The 22,992-nt window shown below is 32.6% G+C and overlaps 1 protein-coding gene across 1 annotated transcript in view; it reads left to right on the forward strand.

The window, feature by feature from the left end:
• The first annotated feature begins 11,227 nt into the window (after window positions 1–11,227).
• LOC105152371 (RAS oncogene family member Rab26) overlaps window positions 11,228–22,992 on the forward strand; it is a 178,312-nt gene continuing 166,547 nt past the window's right edge. Inside the window, exons 1-2 of the mRNA XM_087406073.1 lie at window positions 11,228–11,313; window positions 11,949–11,987. The gene's annotated coding sequence lies outside the window, so the exon portion shown is untranslated. The remainder of the gene's footprint in view (window positions 11,314–11,948; window positions 11,988–22,992) is intronic.

The following is a 22,992-nucleotide window of genomic DNA, read 5'->3' on the forward strand; positions in this document are numbered from 1 at the left end:
AGAATTTTTTCAGATTTTGATATAATCGGCGCAATAAAAAATTTACTCTGTTCTTCGAAGGCCTCTTTATTGACAAAAGAGTTAAAATTCATGTTGCGGAAAGTTAAAATTAATTTACTAGCGGAAATGGAATTCACATGGATATTATTTAATCGTCCGCTTTTGTCAACTTTGCTTAACATCTGGGAATTAATCATGTAACTTTATCTTTAAAAACGTGAAAAGTAAAAATTTGTTGTATGTGTATGTGTACATGTATGTACATACATACATAAAAATTCATTTTTCACATTTTCGCTCTATAGAAAAAATTATATGATCGATGCCCTGAATCAAACGCGGAGTAAAAAACAGAATTACATAATGCATGCATATCATGTTACTCGGGCATTCTTTTTTTCACTTTGACTGTGCAACGCTTCATTATATAATCACGAAAGATGTGTTCCGGTGAGTAATTCGGTAAGTATCGAATCGCATTGTTTTAATTATCGCTCGCGAGTGACGTTTGGTCTTCGATACCATCGTAAAACTTGGTTTCCAAAGCTGTTTCACCGTTAAGACACGGGCTTCCTCCATCGGCACCAGCATACAACCGAGCATCGTATCGTTTAATGAAATGATGAGACAGACGGGCTGTCTGCGGTTTCGCCGACAGACAGTCACAGTCCGACTGACTTGGTTCACGAGCTGTACACCGGGGACCACCGGAAGCGGCCCATCACCGCCCCACATTCTCGACTTCCGCTCTCGCGCTCTTGTCCGCTCGAATCCCGGGACTTCTTTTTACGCCTCTCCGCCTTTGTCCAACGTCACTTAAGTAACATCAGTTTTATGAAGTTACATAACCGCTAAAACTGGCTAAAACTGGCTGAAATACTTGCGCTCGCTTATCTTCTTCGATTGAATTTTGTAAAATTCCGCGAACATTTTTATTTCAGACTTTGGGAAAACGAGGAAATCGAATGTCGTTCTTATCTTTTTCATTATGTACACTCAGAAATATGTAATAGTATTTTTGGAACAAACACTTCGTGGAGGGTGCGGGGGGAGGAGGGGGGGGGCGGGAATTTCAACATTTCCCCGAAGATTAAGTTATTAAATTTTTTAAATGATTTTGACTGATTTTAATTAGATTTTTATAGGTATAAATGGATAACGAAACCTAGTTTTCGGTAGAATATAGAAATCTCAATCTATCTTTATTTACCAAAGAATTTAATTGTCGCGGATTAAGAAGGAACAACAAGTACTAAATATGTGACAATAATTTTTAGTCCCTATACACGGTGTGGGACACATCGTGTAGAGGGAAGAAAGAAACGAATACAGAAACGGGACGTGCATGTAAGAGGGGCCGCGCGAGCGAGTCCCGAAAAAATGGCGGCCCACGCGCGGTGGCGACACCCACGTGCCGCTCGAAAATCTGCGTCTCAACAATGTTACGCATCGTGTCGCGTCCGCGAGAGCGAGCGGTCTCTTGGAACATCTCCAGGTGCGGTCGCACCGCCGCTTCCCCGCTTTAGCCGGTCGTGGCGACGCGGGCAAAAAACGATCTCTAATTTGGGAACGCTACGTTTCGCGCGCGCAATGCCGCCGGGAATAATAAAGTATTCTCGTACGCGAAAATAATACGATCGCCGCACGAAGTATCGGGCATCGAAATTTTATCTTCTCATTAGACGCAATCATAGAATAAAGATTATCAGAAAAAGTTGCGTTAACTTTATAACGTATAACGAAGTTCATTGAAAATACAAGAATCTATTTATTATCGTATGAAATGTTTCGGTTTTAGGAAAGCCAAAACACACATAGAAAAATGTCATTCTATTGCTATGAAAAGTGAGTTATTCAACTTTCTTTTTTTTAAGTAACGTTTTCTTTAACAAAAAATATTTTCTTGATAATAATTTTAAAATATACTTATTACAAATTTTGGAAAAACTTATTGTTAAGCATTCAGAATAAGAATTTATTTTCTTTTGAAAAATATTATAAAATTGATCGAAGATGCGACTTCATGTATATACAATAAGCAAATTGAATTTGTTTTAATTTAATAATATTTATTGTGTTTTTTTTGTTTTGTGTGTTGTTTTTTATTTTTTTTTTTTGTTTATTTTTTTTGTGATTGAATTTAGGATTCTGAATATATTGTGAATAAATTTGATGCGCTTACATGAATTTATAATTAATTTGCGGATATATAATATGATTGATTAAGATATGATTGACATTTGATATTCTTGAAATAAGTAATTATTATTTACAATATGTATTGTTCTTTATATATAGGCAGTAATTGACTATTTCAATTTTCTTTCGAAAGAATCAAGTGTTAATCTATTTGACGAGATACATCATAAAATTTAATTCAATTTGTAGGTATCGAGTATAAATAGTCACATTTGGTTCATTTTTATGTCACATCTGTCGCACTGATAATTCATTATCTTCTTGATATTTATTCAGTGAACACAACCATTTTCTAATTTTTATCTATCGCGAGAACACAGGAATTTTGTCGTTGATACGACGATGAACGCATTAAAATTTTCATTCGATTTAAATAAGGATGTATTAAAATTTTAATCTTTCAGAACTGATGATGGGTCTATTGAACCCATTCAATTATAAATCACTTACTAAAAATATAAAAAAAATTAGATTTTATTTATATTACGAATCTGAATTATTCCTTTTAAAATACATTTAGCATTCTTTTTTTATACGAGTTAAATCATTTTGATTTTTCCTTGAAGATAATTAGTGTCTTTTAACTTAAATTATGGATCTTACAGACCGAGTTAGTACAACCTGATCTACAATTGCGTAAACATAGTTGTAAGTGATCGTAGTTGTAAAATTCGCCAATCACAGTCGGATATTCTCTTCGTATTCAAGTGTAATTAGCCAATTATTACAACTACAATTTACGCAAATTGCGCAAGTTTACGCAATTATACAGCAGGCTTTATTGTACCAGATTTTAATTTCAGCTACAGAGGATTAATTATTCGATGCCGCGTAAAATCGGTGTGCGTTTCTCGTTAAACATAAAAAGTGAACCAAAAATATTTTATAATATATCATATAAATGTGCATCTTTCAATTATTTAATTATTTTCTAAATTCTTAGAGAAGATTAAATAATTATGCATACCTTCGATAATGAATTTAGCAATTTGGAGTCATTAATTTAAATTTTCTGTGTGGAATTTTAAAAACGATGGAATTACACGAGCCTAATTTTCGAGTATTAAAATCGCAAATTTTTCCACAAACTCTATGCCTTGATGATTCCCTAATCCAGAACCTGAAAGAAGGACCCGCGCCACTGTGCGCGGCATCTCGAGTAATGCGGCTTTCGGGTCGGCCGTTTTCGCAAATCACGCGTATTACGGGATCGTTCACCGCGCGTGCATGATCTATTAAACTTCCCGGCGGTCCGCCTTCCAATCATACGCGAAGTGGCCGTCCTAATGGCGCATTATTCGCAGGTTCGGCCGTTCGTATCGACCGCGATCTCTCGGCCGGGCCGCCGGGCGTAAAGATGGCGACGTCGTGGTGGGCGAGATTAACGAGGTGGCCTGGGGTGAAACACCCGAAGGCGAGAGGCCGTGCCGGCACAATAGCGTTACAGCTAAGGGAAAGCCTCGCACGCCGAGCAGGTGTACCTGCCTGCCTGCCTGCCTGCCTGCCTGCTTGTCTGCTTGGCCTGGCCTGGCCTGGACTGGTCGGCTAGGCTAACCGGTCGATACCTCGCTCCGATTATAGAGGAGCGGCCGACACTGAATTCTGCATGAGGCTTTTGTTCCGCTCTCTTTCGCCACGGCCAATCGGATTTTCTATTTTCGCGCCCTGCTACCGAGGAGAGACAATTATTTATCCTCATCTCCCTGCTCGCTCTCCCCCTCTCCTCATCCCCCTCCGCCTCCGTCTCTCACGACGACGACGGTTTAATCACGGCTACGCGAAAGTTAATTGCGCGCGTAACGCTCTTGGCATGTGCTGTAAAGGAACGGCGTTTTTGCGATATGTAAACGCGCGTGCTACGACAGCGGAAACGATAAAACGTATAAGACTTGATATTTTTTCATGGAATTTTTTTCTCCCCCTCTCCTTCACAACGCTCCTTCTTTTTTCTCCTTAGAGAAAAAGTGGTAACTTTCAGGGGTAAATATCTCGAATAATTTTTATTACTTTTATTCGATACAACATACATGTAATAACGGGATGTGATATTAAAAAAGTGACTTAAACGTTTTATTCAAGCGAGGCGAAGTTCAAACCGAAACGCTCGTAATTCATTGTATCTTTTTACGAATGAAATATTCATCAGATAATTAGATAATGCGAAGAAATACGATCTTGCTCTGAAATACTAATTGCGCTATTAATATAATTTCCGTTTATACTGTTTTATGTATTAAGTAAACAAATAGCTCTCATTTATACTTATAGATTATAGGTATTAAGTGTGGCAATGTTCGATCCTTGCGACAGATTGCGTCAGATGCAAATTATAATTAAGGAAATTGTAGTAATGCAGTAATACTTCTATTTATTGTTATTACAAGTAAACTATATGTGCGTTTATTAGGCGTCGTAATGTTAATGGCTTGTTTAACATGAGTCAACGTCCATACATGTTCGATGTGAAATCTCCCATTACCGATTTGTTCTTTTACGACAGTACTTTTATTACCTTGCGTTTAATTAACGTGTAAAATATCACTGCCATCTATATTGGATTACCTATATTGAATCTCGCTAATTTTCGTTTTGGTCTCTTATTTCCAAAATCGGACACAATGATACGATTGCTTTCACGACTATTTTTGAAAATAAAATTGCGAAATTTTCCTCTTTCCTTTTTCGAAATATCTAAGATTTATAAAAAAAAAATATATTTGTTATTTTTTTTACATATTAAAGTATCGCATGAAGTTATACACATTGTTATATAGATAATATTATTAAATTAAATATTAAAATAAATTAATAAGAATAAGGGCAATAGAGATGTAAAATAGTGATAATTAAGCAATTTGTTCTAGTATCGCTAAGAATCAAGATAAATCGCATCGATTTAATCAATTTTTACGCAACAGAAAGCGATATATCAACAGGATCATCGAACAGCGGTATAAGCAGTGGATTCTGGTGTGCAAACACTTTCGAATGCCGGCAATCAGTGACGTAATCAGATAGCAGCAGTGAATATTCATGAGAGCATGCGCTCTGGTGCGCCCGCACACGCTTATTAGCATAACTCGTCCACTTTTATCCATTAGCCATTAGTCGGGGACTAAATAAGTGTGCTACTGTTCTTAACTGCGATGTCCAATTAATACGATTAAAGACATAAAGAATGGTCCTCGATCGAGCGCCGATTTGATTCGAGACGCAATAAAATACACTAAAATAAAATGAAATATTAGAAATACGTATATATAGAATATTTGGATTAAGAATTTCGATGTAATACGAAAGAAATTACTTTATTTTGGATTATTGAGAAAATTCATATTTTTATTTTGTTATTGTATTTTTTTTATTTCATAATGCATATAGTTACGTGAAACAGCAGGGGAGCCACAAATGTATTTTTTTCTAAATATAAATGTATTAAGTGTATTTTAAGGCTTGTATTTATAATAACTTATAATCTCATTTTAAAAACGAATATTTTATCAGATAAAATATTCTAATGGAAAATTTAATGGTGATTTCAAACGCATATTGTTTCAGATGCGTGAATGATATCAATCAGACAACACACGACGTCCATTTAGGAGCAATCAAACAACAAATACATTTTGTAATTATACTACGTGATTCGTAATTAGTATTAAATTATACAGGATGGGGATAAACTTACAATATCTACATGGACCGAAGATGATTCTTTATACAAAAATAAGTCAAAAGTGCATTTTTATCATATAAATTTATAATTAATATTTTTAATATATAAATTTATAATTTATATATAAATAAAATATTTAACTATTTATAACATTTTCTTTAATCTTCCGTTATTCGCGAAGTCGAATAGAAGAAGTGAATAGAAGACGCTATATGTATTAGGTGTTGGAATTAATTCGTAGCGTTTTTTAATGAAAGAATGTTATTTATTTCACATGAGCATTAAAAAATACATTAATGAAAGTACTTCCCATCACTTGTAAAACGCTACGAATTAATTCCAACACCTAATAAATGTTTACAGTGCTTTTCCACAAACCATCATTAAGTGCACGCATACTCCGTAATTTTTAAACTTGATTTTCTTAGAAAAGTCTCAGTTTATTTTATACTCTTGACTTATTCTTGTACAAGGAATCGTCTCTCATCCGATTGTATTATAGGTTTGTTCTCTCTCAACCGATATATATATATATATAAAACGTATATAAATAAATTACTATTATTACAATAAAATTGTCGGCTCTGTTATTTGATGTCTGTAAGACTTCTTCTTGCTTCTCCTTGTTCCTTCAGAGTACTCAGACGACACTCACTCGTAAATACGTTAATAATTATGTTTGAACACGCACTAGTGATTAGAATATGATGACCATATGCGATGCGATGCGATTATATGGGATTTTAAATGTTAATCATACGAAAACGCGCATTTATTATCGTAACGATGATAAAGTGAGAAAAATACAAAATTACAAAAATCTTGTAAATTGATGCAACAAACAGACTTTGAATGATGAAGAATTTTCGATAATTATCGAATATCAAATTTATATACCAGCCGTTAAGAGGTATTAAATATATTTAATTATGACTGTGCTTATTAACTAAATGCCACTTGAATTGAAATCGATCTATTTCATGATTTTTGTTTGTAACAACGAAAAAATTCGGAAATAGCGTTGGAAATTTTACGTCATAGGAAATTGAATTAATGTTTAATCGAGGGATACAATATTTTATTCGGAAATATATACCATACTATTAATAACCGATCAATATTTTATTTATTAATCTTTATAAACCTTTATTTATTAATCTTTCCGTTTATTAAACTAGTAAATGTTAACTTAACATTTATCTGATTTTCTAGATATTATATTCGATTGGAGACAGAAATTAATAAAATATTAAACATTGAAAGTATTATAAAAGAGCTTACAGAGAATTGTTATTATTACTATTAAATATTAATAATACAATAATACAAAATGAAACGCATGTAATTTATAACTCTCATTCGCTGCCACTTCGATTTCTATTTCAAAAACAGATACATGTACGAGATATATAGTTGGGTAGAAAGCCTCACTGCGTTTGAATATTAATTAATGCAATTAATTAATAACCTTGTGGATTGATAATCGCTAATAGTTCGTAAAAAACGCTCACGTTTCGCGTCTCTCGATACCTGTTCGCGATCACGAGAGATAATACAGCACGCAGAACGGCACGCATCGTTGCCTGTCTGCTCGAAGCTCGCCAGACGAATGATAATTACGACGACCTTGTTGCGTATACACAAGAGTACGTTGTACACCGCAAATCATAACCGGTACGGTGCGCCGTATTGTTGTGTGAACACAAGGTCGCCTTGTCATTCGCGCGACGAGCTTCGAGCCAGGCGGGCGGTGACGCGTGCCGTTTCGTGTGTCGTAACTGTCGTATTAAGCTAATAGCACATTGAATATCTCAAGTAAAATCTAAGCAGGTACCAAATTAATATTTTGGATTTCCTACTGTTTACGTTAATGCCAATGTGTCAATTCCGTGCGCGAATCAGTTATCTTGTATAAATGTATCATGTATTATATATGGTAATAGTCCATCATCCCTGACGAAAATAAAATCGTAGCTCAAAGGTACGGTCAATGCGATGATACAAATGTTTTAAAGCAATTTTTGACTGGTCAATTTGTAAAATTATGTCTAATTGATCAACGTTTCAAAGCATTTGTAGTGAGACTTTGACCGCAGCCTAAGTCAAATTTTAAGAAGAAGAAGCGTGAATAAAGTTTTTAGAAATCGAACATTGAGATGATAAAATGTAAAAAAGAGTAAACCCTTCTTTTACATTTCTCAATTTTTTTCTTGAAAATTTCATTTACGCCGTTTCTGTTCCTATCCTCTTATATTCGACTTATCTTACGCACCAATCTTTACTTTCTAGGAGAATGTGCTCGTCCCCTGTGGATTTTATACTTATTTTTTATTAAGAATAATTGCGAAGTGAGTAAAAGCATCGCAAAAAGTAACGCGAGTGATGAGAACGGAGCATATTGCAGAATAATAATTTTATAATTTTATAATGACGAACGCGGATAAGCGATTGCATCTTTTGAGTTGCAAGCTACGAATTCGTGCGATAAGTGGTGTCAATCCTGAACAATAACCGTTCCGATTGCATAAAATATACTCTTAAAAAAATGTAGTTATAGCGAAAATTATTTAAATACAAAAAATTAGTTAAAACAGACAAATTTCTAGCAAGTACTATATTGGATTGAATTAGATGTATTGCATCTAATCAGATAAATGACAGAGACAGAATTTAATTTGTGCTATAAATTCTATGCGTACACTGAGAAAAAAATTATAGTTAATTTTAATAAATATTTAGTTCAATATTGCCAACTAAACATTTACTTACAGTAAGTAACTATTTGTTCAATAAAAAAAAAAGATTGTTAAATCAAATTAACATTTCTTGTATCAAATAAATATATCTTTATATTTAATTGGCAATATTCAACTAAATGTTTATTAAAATTGACAATATTTTTTTTCAGTGTATGATACATAATTTTCTATCAGATACAAAAAACAGCAATAATTCTAGCTGGAGCAGTGAAATATTTTTTTGCGTGTAGACAATACACGTCCGTTGATTTTCTCTTCGCTAAAAGTAAATTCGGCTCGCAATAGTTCAGTATCGAGAAAATAATCGTAAGCGCATAAAATAAATCTTATTAAATATAAAACATATTCATACATTATGTTAATTGGTGTCATTATAATTAATGCGTTCCTCCATAAAGGTGATTATAAATCTCGTGTATCGTTCCGTGCAAAATCCTACAATTTCATGAATCAGTCATCTCGATTGTCTCATAATCAGTATAACTAATAATGTTATATTAACGTATTTTATATTCGTTTCTTTCTTATCAAGAATAAATTGCGTCGCGAAGTGAGAAAGAACGCGAAAAACAAGTGAGTTTAGAGTGATAGAAACGAACTTCGCGGATCGGCGGGTAAACGATCGCACTTTTGGGTTGCAAGCCGAACTACGAATTCGTGCGTCAAGTGTTGTCGACCCCGTACAGTAGTCGTTCCAATCGCGTAAATGATACAGGACGCGTCCGCGGATTTTCCCATTTTTTCTCTTTCTCTTCACTAAAAGTAAGTTACTCGATAATTATAAGTATTAGAAGTGTCAAAGAAATATAACCGAATGTAAAATACATTTGTCAAATCAAATTATCGGTATCATTAATCGCGTCCCTCCATGAAGGTTATAAATCTTATACGTCGTACGAAATCGCAAAATCTCGATCATTGGCTTAGTAATAGTGCTACACTCGCGGAGTTTATACTCGTTTCTTTTTCATCACGAATAAATTGCGTCGCGAAATGATTAAGGGTGCTTTCCATTTGATGACAAGTCAACACAAACGTCGTTCTATCCTTGACATTGAGAGAGAGAGAGAGAGAGAGAGAGAGAGAGAGAGAGAGAGAGAGAGAGAGAGAGAGAGAGAGAGAGAGAGAGAGAGAGAGACAAAGATAGAACGACACTTGTGTCAACTTATGTTATCAAAACCACCACGAAAACACCACATGTGTCGAGAAAAATAAGCGAGTAGTGAAAACGGCGCATCGCGGAATCGTTGTAGTGCATTGACAGTCACGGGTAAAGCGGCGTCTACAATGAGATTTTAAGTTGTAAAACTTAAGCTTTAAACTTTAAGTTAAAAAAAATTGACAATTACAGTCGAATGTCTGGAGATCAATCGACTATGATTGGTCAATTTTGTTACGGCTTAAGTTTTACGCCTTAAAATTTCATTGTACACCCGCCACTTAAGTGATCGCGTCTTTTGGGTTGCAAACCGAACTACGAATTCGTGCATTAAGTGGTGTCGACCCCGTACAGTAGTCGTTCCAATCGCGTAAATGATACAGGACGCGTCCGCGGATTCTCCCCATTTTTTCCCTTTCTCTTCGCTAAAAGTAAGTTACTCTATAATTATAAGTATTAGAAGTGTCAAAGAAATATAACCGAATGTAAAATACATTTGTCAAATCAAATTATCGGTATCATTAATCGCGTCCCTCCATGAAGGTTATAAATCTTACGCGTCGTATGAAATCGCGAAATCTCATGCGCGAATCAATTATCTCGATCATTAGTGCTACACTCGCGGAGTTTATACTCGTTTCTTTCTCATCACGAATAAATTGCGTCGCGAAATGATCAAGGGTGCTTTCCATTTGATGACAAGTCCATTTGATAATCGCGTCTTTTGGGTTGCAAACCGGACTACGAATTCGTGCGTTAAGTGGTGTCGACCCCGTTTATCTATAGCAGTTTTCCCTACACATTTCCGTACGATCGTACATAAACAATACACGGCGCACCGCGGACGTAGTTATTTTTCGTTCCATTCGCGCTGAAAGTAAGTCAGATCGAAGTAATTATACGTCAAGATAATTGAACGTCGAAAAAATTGTGTCGAACAAGTTGAACAAAGTGTCGAATAAACGCTAATCGTCCGCAGTCGTTACGATTTATAATTTTTGTTTACGTTCTTTATAAAGATCGAGATAGTTCTTCTTGATTTTCCTCTCAGTTTCTGTTTTAATGATTTGATCATTAAAATCAAAAATGTTCGATCTATAAGCTTGAAAGTTTTCAATATAAAAAGAATATTGATAATGAAACTTATCGCGACGTATCGCAAATGTTAGAGGTTATGTCGCGGATTTTTTTCGCGCGTTGCATTATTCTATATTCCATACCCCTTTGGCTCATAAAATTTACGTGTTTTCAATTATATCTCATTCGTTAAAAGCGAAAGGTGCGCTCGCAAACACCGAGGATGCCGATTAAAACATCGCGCAATGATCGTACCTCGTTAATTAATTCACGATTGCAATCGTGATTTGTACGCGCGCGTGTGTGTGTATGTGTGTGTGTGTGTGGTGAAATGATCAAAATAGCGAGTGAAATAATAGGATCAAAAAAAGATTGGGATATTTCAACGATGAGTTGGCTCAATTGCAGCTGCGGTTAGGATGGCCACGGCGACTCAATGGCTGGTAAGTATAAAAAATCCGAATACCAATTGCGTGTATATATAATTAACTTTCTTATGTTATCACTTGATACTTTGTTAATAAGGTAATTCTATGTCTTTGTCAAATAAATGCGCAATTTGGACGGTAAAGAATACTTTCCATTTGATGACACAATCGTCGTTCTATCTTTCTTGACATTCAGAGAATGACAAAGGATAGAACAATACTTGTATCGACTTGTGTCAACTTGTGTTATTAAATGGAAAGCATCCATTATATCAATGGTAAAAGATTTTAGTTTTATTTGAAAATTAAGAATTTCTTAGCAAGCCTCAATTTTAGCAGTGAAAATTTGACATTCTAAAAAATAGCGGTGTCTATAATTCTTACTGTGTTGGTGTTAATATTAACATCAATATGATATGGATTTAATATATACATGGATTTTTAATTTATCACGATAATATTGATAAATATCAGAAATTTGAAGTCTACATCATATTAATATTATATAATATTAACATCAACACACACGCAGTGAGAATTATATACACTCCATATGAATGTTAAATCCAAAAGTGTTAAATCCACACCGATATTTTTTAGAGTAGAGAGACGGATTGAATAAATTTTGATTATAAAAAATTGTTTTGCAGAGGCAGTTGGTGAGACGACGAAAGCGATTACAGCAATCGGTGAGTGAATTTATTTAAAATTGCTTTAATTTGTATTGATTTGTATCGTTGTAAGATTTTGCATGATTACATTTGTCGTTATTTTATTGCGAATAAAAGAATGCAAACTCAAATTTTTCGGCAAATAGGATTTATTTTTGCTTTTTTATTTAATTTTATTTAATACTTTTTTATTAATTTGTTTCTCGCACAAGATATTTTATTACCAGTACAACAATTAAGTCTGTAATATTTTTCGAACAATATTTTTGTTTATTTTTTTGGTATTGTGATTTAATTTGCGCTTTTCGCAAGATTTCGTCCCAAGGATCTTTTCGCTGGAAACAGTATCAGATTTCAATGTATCTTTCAGATACAACGTTTTCAAGATCTTAACGTGACAGGTTAATTTTGTGAAAGTTTTAACAATTAACGCGTAACTTCACGTTAATTACTCATAATCACACCTTAGGAGCAGATTGGATCCTATATCTCTTTTCGTATCTTTGAAGATACATGGAATAACAGACGGCTAATGAGAGGGCAGAACGTGTTGGGTGGGATATAATTAACTTGCACTGTAAGTACATAATTATGTATACAGATCTCATGATCCTCACGGAGCATGATTAATAAGAGAACTGTGTTTATTGTGATACTGATTGCCTTATCCGTATGTCACTCGAGAATACTCGAAAGCGATACTGTGATTTCAAGTAAACGATTAGAATGTGCAATACGATTCGTCTCGGAATATCGGATCTTATTTTTGACATTTCATTTCCTATCAGATATTTTTCAGCTAATAGACGACGTGCGAACATCGTGTAATGTTTCTATGAAGTACACTGTAAAGTCCATTCTATAATTATGTAAGCATAGTTATAAGTGATTGTAGTTGTAAGAATTGATCAATCATAAATATCACAATCGAATATTTTCCTTATATTTGACTGTGATTAGTTAATTCTTACAACTACACTTATTTATATAATTATTTATTTATTTAAACAAATGATAATCGTAATTCCCTAATATAAAAAAAATTATTATAATTTCGGCTGTGGAAATTAGCGCTGTACTAAGTGCGCGATAATTTTCAAATATTAAATTGTACATTTCATTTGTACGTACTGAGAAAAGCTAAAAAGTTAGCCGAAACATGTATACGAATCATTAACTAAATATGTATGTTGCACTGAGAAAAAAATGCTTTTGATTCAATTAAAGTCTATATTATAGGCTGTCACTAACATAAGTAATTAATTCATGTATATTTTTATTGACATAAAGGCTTAAATTATTATTTCAATAATCAAGGTCTTTATGTCAATAAAAATATACATGAATTAATTACTTATGTTAGTGACAGCCTATAATATAGACTTTAATTGAATCAACAGTATTTTTTTCTCATTGTAACATACATATTTAGTTAATGATTTGTATACATGTTTCGGCTAACTTCTTAGCCTTCCTCAGTACGTACAGATGAAATCATGTTATATAGAAAGCGATGAGATATATAAGAATAGGCTACAATATTCGCATATTTTCTATTATATTAGTATCTGCAATGTTTTCATGTGAGGTGATTATTCTTCACTTCTTATAGAAACCTATAGGCTATTCTTATACATCTCATCGCTTTCTGTATAACATGATTTCATCTGTACGTACTGAGGAAGGCTGAAAAGCTAGCCGAAACATATATAAGAATCATTAACTAAATATGTATGTTACAATTTAATATTTGAAAATTATTGCGTACTTAATACAGCGCCAATTCTCATAGCCGAAATCATTATAATAATTTTTTTTATTTATTTATTTAAAAAAATGTTATTTATTATATCCTCCTGATACAAAAATAAAAAATATAGTGAATGCAAAAAGTATTCCGTACAGGAAAGATATATTTTTTAAAAATCTTATTTTTAGAAAGGTTGCGTTCCACAAGCGCATGATCTTTTGTTCTTGTTTCGGAATGACAAGAATAATTCGTTATACATATCATACATTTTACGAAATGCTAAAGTAAGCATTAATTAACAATTATTGATAAAGAATAAAATAGATTGTAGCTTTTTTAAAATTACTTTATGTAAAAAATGTGTAATAATTAAAAAAATAGTATCTTAAGTGAAAATGAAAAATTGTATTATTTGAACACACAAAAAATATTCATATAGTTGAGAAATTAACATCTAAAATCATGAACACAGTTACTTTCACGAAGCTCTTTTGTTTATATTAGAATAGAACGTACTCATGATTAATAAATTGTCAATTAATATTTATTTTCTACAAATAAGACTTTTTTATAAAAATATTCTGTGTGAATACTTTTTGCATTCACCGTAAGTATGGCATATATTCGTAGTTGCCAAAAAAGGATGGGTGAAGTAAAGAAAGTGAGAGATAACAATAAACTTTATAAAAATACTTCCATATTTCATAGTTATAATCTTTGTCGAGAATCTTCTTTTCGAGAATATTTAATGAAAGTAATTCCGATGGCAAATTTCGACAAATCAATTCGAGTTCTGCTTTTTAGTTCTCGTCGTCCGGAGAGGGAGAGAAGTAATAGAGCCAGAGAACGCGCGAGGCGTGGCTTTGAGCACGATCCCCCATAGCGTTTCACCGTACCCCTTTAATTCGGCGTATAACGCGACTCGATAACGACTCGCAAGCACTCTCGCCCACGGGGGCCGTTTTCACAGTGCAGCATTTCCTCTGGGACCGGATGCGCGACACGAGTTATAGGATGCGACACTCGTACGCCTTCGCGCGGTCACTCCGTCAATAACTCCGTTGATGAATATTCAATAATTCAGAATAAACGCCGACGAGAGAGAAATATGTAACCTTGGACGTTCACTACTTTGATGTTATCCTTCATGAAATTCAAACATTCCTTTTTTCAAGATTTTCGCTCTTTCAGCTATTGAGCAATGCATGTTTTCGATACGGTATATTCAGATGAAATTGTGGTTTTTATAATTGACAATGATCTCACATACTATGTTTATATACATACGTAGAAATAAAATTTGATATGAAGACATTTGTAAATTTATTTTTGTCCTTCCGAGTAATGTTCAGAAGTGAATTTACAAATGTTTCGGTGTTATTTCGAAAAGATTTTAGTAAATTTTTCTTGTAGAGAAAAAAGTTATAATTGATATTAGTTACATCGATATTTTTGCTTCGTAACATTATAAGCGAAATCAGTTTCCTCTTTGCGTAGCTGCTAAATTTTTCAGTAACCGCGCATGGTTGTTGTTTCCCCATCTCTATTGTCTCATTAAACATCGATAAGTGCCGAAGGGCGAAGGCCTGAACGCTAGGGTGCCACTTGCCATTGTGGACCCTCGTGAATGTTCATTATCGCATTCGTGAAATATACCAATAGCTAAAGTCCCCAGTGAAAAGTTTTCATCAAATGGTGCTTTATTTTAAATATATATATATATATATATATATATATATATACACAATATATATAGAGCACTGACCAATACTAGTGCTATGATTCGAATTAATTTATAATTATTAGAACGAATTGCTATTGATTAACTTGATATACTTAAAAATATCTTGTTTTAACTTTCAATTGTTATTATAATATATTATTAACAAAGTTGAACGTGTGTATATTGTTTAAGCAAAATGTGTGGCGATAAAATAATCGCATTTTTTAATTCAATTTTAATGAAATATTCGATGTTCCACATTCAGAATGCTCTTAAGTCGATTAATGCGCCATAATGCGTTTACGTTATATGTACCACAAAATAGGGAGTTTTTGTAATACCGTGTATCCAGATACAGAAAATGTTAAAGTCACATTTTTTTAGTGGAAAGTTGAATTGCGTGTATTGCAAAAACTTCCTAATATCTCAACTTGTTAACGTGATAATGTCATTAACATATGCGTGTTCTGAACATGGACAGAATCTTTCATGTATTTTTCTTTTTTCTCTCTATTTCTTCTTCCAGCAAAAAGCATAGATCAGGCCTGTCTCACTTGAGCTTTGGAACCGAAAGTCATCGACGCAAAAAACTCAATGTGAGTAAGATTTCAAAGAATAAAGTGTTGATAAGTATTGTTCGGACGCGTGTCAATACTTTATAGTCCTTGAAATCTTACGCATATTGATTTTGTTGGCGATGGCTTTGTGTTTTGATTCCGGAGCTTAAATTTAAACAGGTCTGACATAGATGATACATTGTAACATAGTGAATTATTACATCTTTATTGTTTGCCAATGTTAAGCAGAGATGAAATAATGACTTGTATTACACTATATGTCTTGTTAAGTAAAAGTTCCATACATAGTGCTTTCTAGTAAAACATATAGTGTTACAAAGTAACCATTTCATCTTTGTTTAACATTGGCAATAAAGGATGTATAATGATTCACTGTGTTATATTGTACCATCTGTGTATCTTGCTGGAAAGCACCCATACCATATTTGAAAGAAGAAATGGATAGAAAAAGAAAAAATAGAAAATGCGCGAAAGAGATTTGAATTGAATATATTACAAAATATAGAATATATAATACTATAATACAGAATTTACGGCATTTGGAAAACGTGTCAATTTTGAGAACTTCTGAATCCTAAGTTAGAGTAGTTTAGTAGGGCATATGTTATTCATATGCCATGTCATTGTCTGCTTGTTTGTCCATTCATGGTTCTCGTCATGTACGATGAGCTGCCTGTTATTCGGAAAGAGGAACAGGGAGATTATATTCGCGTGAACATTTCGCACAGGGAAAATGAAATTCGCAGCTGGTAGGAAAAGATATTAAAAATATACACGAATTGAAGTTTTGTCGAAAAGTTTTTGCCAAATTTATCTATATATTGCTTACTTTATAATATTTATATTATTATTCGTTTATTTTTTGCTTTGATAGTTTTGCAATTAGTTTAACAAATTATCATATATGATTTATTATTTCGAATTAAATTTTGATGTTGCTACAAATATTGACACTTAATTGAATAGATATCAAAGTATATGTACTTGTCCATTAAAAGTGAAAAGCTTTCGTGGATCATGATGTATGAATTATACCTCTTAACATTTCTAATTTTTTTCCATGAGATATGATTAAAAAAAAGATGAATATTTTTTACTTATCTATACTGTTTAATTTAATACTTAATATCAATGTATCTAACATTCTCATATTCGATCAGCAAGGCGATCGAGGTCGCGGATTGTAAGTTACTTAACCCTGTGACACCATCTGTGCCCCAAGTCGATGCCATTACGGTAATTAGGATGTAATTGGGCATAAATTGTGCTGGCTTCGGAACGAGCCAGACGAGGAAGGTGGGATCTCAGGACGTCGAGGGTGGTAGACTAAGAAAGAAAGAGCGGTCGTGATGCGCGTGGATATATACACGCGCTCGTGCGTTCGTGCGTGCATGCATGCATATGCGTGCTGACACGCGCGTGCACGCGTGCGTAACCTTCTCCGCCTTTAACTCTACTCCCCCCCTTTCTCTCTCTCTCTCTCTCTCTCTCTCTCTCTCTCTCTCTCTCTCTCTCTTCCCCCCCGGTATTATCTCGTTTACTGTTTACCTGCATGTTCTATATTTATATGATAATATAGAGGACATAGTACGATATTGCTAATTACCGTAACTCAGAGCGCTGTTCCCTTTTCTTCTATAGTTGTTTATAACCATATGTGTCTCCGGTGCGTACATCTGAGAAAAATGAGAAGAAAATGCATGAAGGAAAACGAGCATCGAGTTAACTTGTTTTTTTTCCGCACTTACCTCTTAATTTTCTTAGATATAAGCACTCAAAGTATGTTATACATTTTTAATGATTTTACAATAGCTTATACATTTGATATGTGTATCATAAATCCTAATGTATATTCTATAGCTATTACAAATATATAAAAGAATATGAAATTTTTTAGAGAACAGAACCTTTCCATACTTTCTTGAATAAATATTTTTCATTTTGTATTTTGTCCCCTGTTATGTTTCTTTATCACATGTTTTTTCTGTAGAGCGTACAATTTCCAGGAAAACGTGCGTTAAACGGAACGATTCAACAGGTGACACCTAGCTGCAGTGCGCCGTTGCATCTCGATTATTCCAAGTTGCGACATTTTTGATGATTTCGAAATCTTGTGAATTTAAATAATTCACATTTTTATTATTCTCCATTATACAATATTTATAAGAAAAATATAATTAGCAAAAATACAACAAAACCAAATCATCACACTGACGAAGTATGACATTAAATATAAAAAGCATAATTAATGTAATATATAATCAGTTTATATTAATTAATCACACATTAGCGCTGAGGAAAGATACAGAGTTTCTATCGAGGTTTCTATATTTAATTTATGTTTAGATACATTCAATTTATGCTATTTCTCTCTCACATATTCATATTTATTTCATATACATTTGCTCATCAATTGCCTTGAATTATTTATTTATTGCGTTAATAAATACATTGATAATTTAAAATAATTTAGTTTAGGTAGTCTTTTTATTATCAATTATATTTGCAAAATAAAGTAAAAAATCAGTAATGAGCTTAAAATATTTATTGAATATAGTTCGAATATATGACAGAAATCTTAATTATCTTGAATACCTTTGCTTAATTTGCAGATACGATTGAATTGCTCTAATCAAATTTTGAAAAATTTTAATGTTTTTTTTAGATATTTGAAAATATATATTTAAATATTTTCAAGAGAATTTTCAAAAATTTTAACATGTTGCAAATTTTCAAGATTTACGAAGTATTTTTAAATAATTTTTGAATTAATTTGAATTTCTATATGATCTGTATATGATATAAATTGTGTGAAATTTTTGAAAAAAATTCGAATGCTTATTAAGAATATATAAAAATTTGATTTTCTCATTTTTGGACAAAAATAAAAACAATATATCTATTCCTTTTGTATTACATATTTTCTAAATTTCTGTGTATTGCTATAATAATGATTAATGAATATTACTGTGCCATATTACTAACATCAATTTTGCAAATTTTAAATGACAAATGCTGCAATGTTTTACTGCGTGTTTTATGGATGGCTTGCATCTCAAGACATATATTATAATTTTAAATTGATTTAGTTAGCTCATGGTTTACGATAATGGTATGCTTCGCTCTCGAAGGTCGACCACTTAAAAACCATCTGCGGGTGACAGCGAAAACTAGCTCGCGACATTTATTAGACAGAAATTGTCCGCAAAATTTACTCGATTTACTACAGCTCGGTTGAGATTCGTCCGCTCTCTAATCGTGGCGTAAGTTTTATGGCGAAACGTAAAATGAGGTACTGGCCGGATAACCGAGCAATAAACTTCCGGCGGGACCCCCCACATGGACGATCGTACAGATTGCTCAGAAAAGAGAGTCAGAAATATTACCATGATAATGTCAGGTTTATCATGGACAAACAAAGATGTTTCGTGAACATCATTTTCGGAATCTCTTCTTTGTCGATATATCTCGAGCATTCTTTTCGTCGAAATGCCTTTTTATTTATTAATTACTTATTTCCTTAACACTTCAAAATGATGTTAAACATAATAGCACATACAAAATACAAAATAATGTACAAAGAGCAAGAAATTAGTCGCAGTTTTATCTTTAATTGCATACAGGATGTCCCAAAACTGACAATAAGTTTTAGAGACAGATTCTTTGTAACATATTAAGATAAACAATCTAATTCGAAAATATCAAAGTTGTGATAGTTTTTGAATAAGAAAGAAGAGTTTAAAAATTATGAATGATAGCTGTAGACTACGGTTAGAATTTCACGCGCTTCGAGATGGTAAGATGATCATTGTGACGATGTTTCCATATTTCATGTCTTTAACAATAACAAAATTCATGTTTTTTACGCTAATCATCTTGCTATTCTTAAGCGTGCGAAATTTTAGCCTTGTCATTTGTAGTTTTTAAATTCTTCCAATTTGAAAACTATAATATATCATAGCCATGGCATTTTCGTATTAAACTTTTCGTCTTAAAATGTTACGAAGAATCTGTCTTTAAAATATTTTTGTCAATTTTTTACATCCTGTATAAAACATGAGATTATTGGAAGCAATTAGTTTACTCTTTTACACGTACGTACGCACGCACGTACAATGCATTTTGAAAAATCGGATTGGAAAAGTTGAGTCTTTATCCATACAAATTGACTGTTTGAAGCAAAGAAATCAATTTGTATATACATACATATATCACGCGTGCATAACATACCAAGTATAACAATTTAATACCCTTCATTCTATACAATATTTACGATTTTGATTTTATTCTACGTTATTGCTCATATATAGCTAGTATCTGTTGTACAATAAATTTTTCGAGCTTGTTGATTGCCTACTGCTATAGAATAAGAAGTTCTGTTCTAGAGCCAATTAGTACATTTGAAAAATTTGTTTTGAGATTATATCTTGCGATAAACGCAATATCAGTTTGTTGACTGAAAAATGTCTGATTGAAACAACAGTCCCTTAAGAATAATATTTTGATAAAAAATGGAAGATAAAAATATTGATGAAAATTTCACTACACTAAAATAGAGATTGACTGATATTACTGATAATACATTTTATCTTTAAAATAGCCTTTTCTTTGAGATTATTCTGGAAAAAATAGATTGATTAGAAAAGATAGATTTGTCTACTTTCTCTCTAGTTTCATGTTTTTATACTCATAGATTTGACATACATGTTGCAATTTATAAAACTATTGCAGATTATAAGAAATAAGTTTTCCATAAACTATACTTTTTCATTTGCAACTTTTATAGTACACAATGGTTTTTACAAAATTTAGCGTATATAATTGAGCGTAATATTGTACACCTGTTACGTAAATTAAAAATACAATGATGATAATTGGCAATTATATAAAACATTATAATGATACTTTTTCCTAATGTTTAACAAATTTAATATTTAAACTTATATCATCCGATTTGATTTCAACAATAGCGTGAAACTAAAGTATTGATAATACTATGTGTTATTATTCAAAATATTATTGTTATACAAAATATTATGTATATAATTAATATATGTCTATACATGATATAATTGCCAATATTAATGCTTATTGCAATATTAATAAAATGCTAATTGCAATATTAATAAAATTTAAAAAAATACTGTCATAAAGTTTTAGAATCATTGACAACAACTTGTATTGTGCAACGTATTTGTATTTTTGTTTTGTTGTCAGATTATTTAAAGCTTTAATTTACTTATCTTTAGTCGTAATCTTAGGTAATCTTTAGTTCGATATTATGATCTATTATGACGTTTCATGCGTAAAATGAAGGATATCTTGCATGACATATCTAGTACACGATTATTTCCTAATAATTTAGAAATGTTTCACTTTTGATAAAAAGAGATATGATAGCGCAAACTTTTCATCAACCGTTTATCTTCAATATATTTATCCATTAACTAGAAATTTTAAGAATTTGGAGATTCAAGGTCAAATCGCTCATTCTTGTATCAACAATATTATTTTCGACGAGTCTCTTAGGCTTAATTTTTCATTACCTGCTGATTCTATAATGAACCGGTAGTTGGTAATCCTCTTATTGGTGAAGTTGACTAATAGTCAACTTGTACAACTAACGCTAATTAACTAACTTCATTGACCAATTAAGATTAAGACTTCCGACTGTAGACTCATTGTAGAACCAACAATCTGGTTATTTGTGATTTAGACTTATAACTTTACTTATCTTGATGACAATATAAAAAATAGTATTTTTCTAGCTATGATTAATCATTAAATTGATTTTGCGACATAACTTTAAAGTCCAATGTTTCATTATCTGATTGGTTAACCTGATATTTTACATATAAATACCAATAAACTTTATTCATGACATTATCATAAATGAAGCTCATTGGATTAAGTTTAACCACAAGTTAATCAAAAAAATGAAAAACCAAGCCTAAAAATTATTCACTACAAAATTATTAATTCGGTGACTATCAGTTAATCATAGAAAAATACTAATTTTACGTTATCACCAGGTTAAGCCTGACTACAAGTTAACAGCAAATGAAAAAAACCGGGCCTAAAAAGAAGAAAAACGGAGAGAGAAAAAAGACAGTATAGCAACGACGGTATTGGTAATTGCTAACGAGTGTGGCAGAGCACGGCGAGGAAATAAACGAGAGAACGGGATGCGAGCGGGAAAGAGACGCAAAGAGGGAAAGAGCAAGAGAGACAAATGAGTGAGGAAGGGAGAGGGAGACGCGCGGAGGGTTCTATAGTTATGGGAGTCGCTATAGAGCGGAGTAAGCATTGTAAATCAATATCTCGACGGCTGCCGGCGCGGCGCTTCGAACGCGCCCCGTGCCCCAACATGCCAATACATTGGAACGTGTACCCTCCATCGTCCTGTTGGATACCAGACTATAACTAGGCGGAGATACCACGAGGAGAGAGGGTGTTAGGAGAATTGGAAAAGGTGGCGTGTGTTGCTTTCTCTTGCTGCATAAATACCTCCTCGGACGTAATCTCTCTGTTCGATCTACGTAATCCCGTAAATGTGGATAATTAATTATGCAATGAACGAAAATTATGCTTCTATCTTTCCCGCAGATCGGCGCGTGATTCTTATGCAATCTATACATTCTATTATTGTAATCATTGCTTTTTAATAGCTAAAGGTAAGCTAAATACAAATTGACGTAAACATTATAATAGCTCGAAAATATATAATAATAGTCTTCAAAATTATGATACTCTTTTATGTTGAAAGATTGAATTTCAAATTATGAATTTTTTCCAAAGAACGGAGTCAATCGAAAGATTGGATTTCAAATTATGTGGATCTAGATTGCATATTTTAAGGTTTCAAATTGATCCTTATAAATCTGATTAAGGTAAAAAAAGATTAGTTAAATGGATTAATTAAATTACACTAATTGTTATTAAAATTAATAATCAAGTTAAATTCGCTCTTTA

Source organism: Acromyrmex echinatior, chromosome 4, assembly GCF_024713525.1.
Source record: "Acromyrmex echinatior isolate Ae372 chromosome 4, ASM2471352v2, whole genome shotgun sequence".
NCBI lineage: Eukaryota > Metazoa > Arthropoda > Insecta > Hymenoptera > Formicidae > Acromyrmex > Acromyrmex echinatior.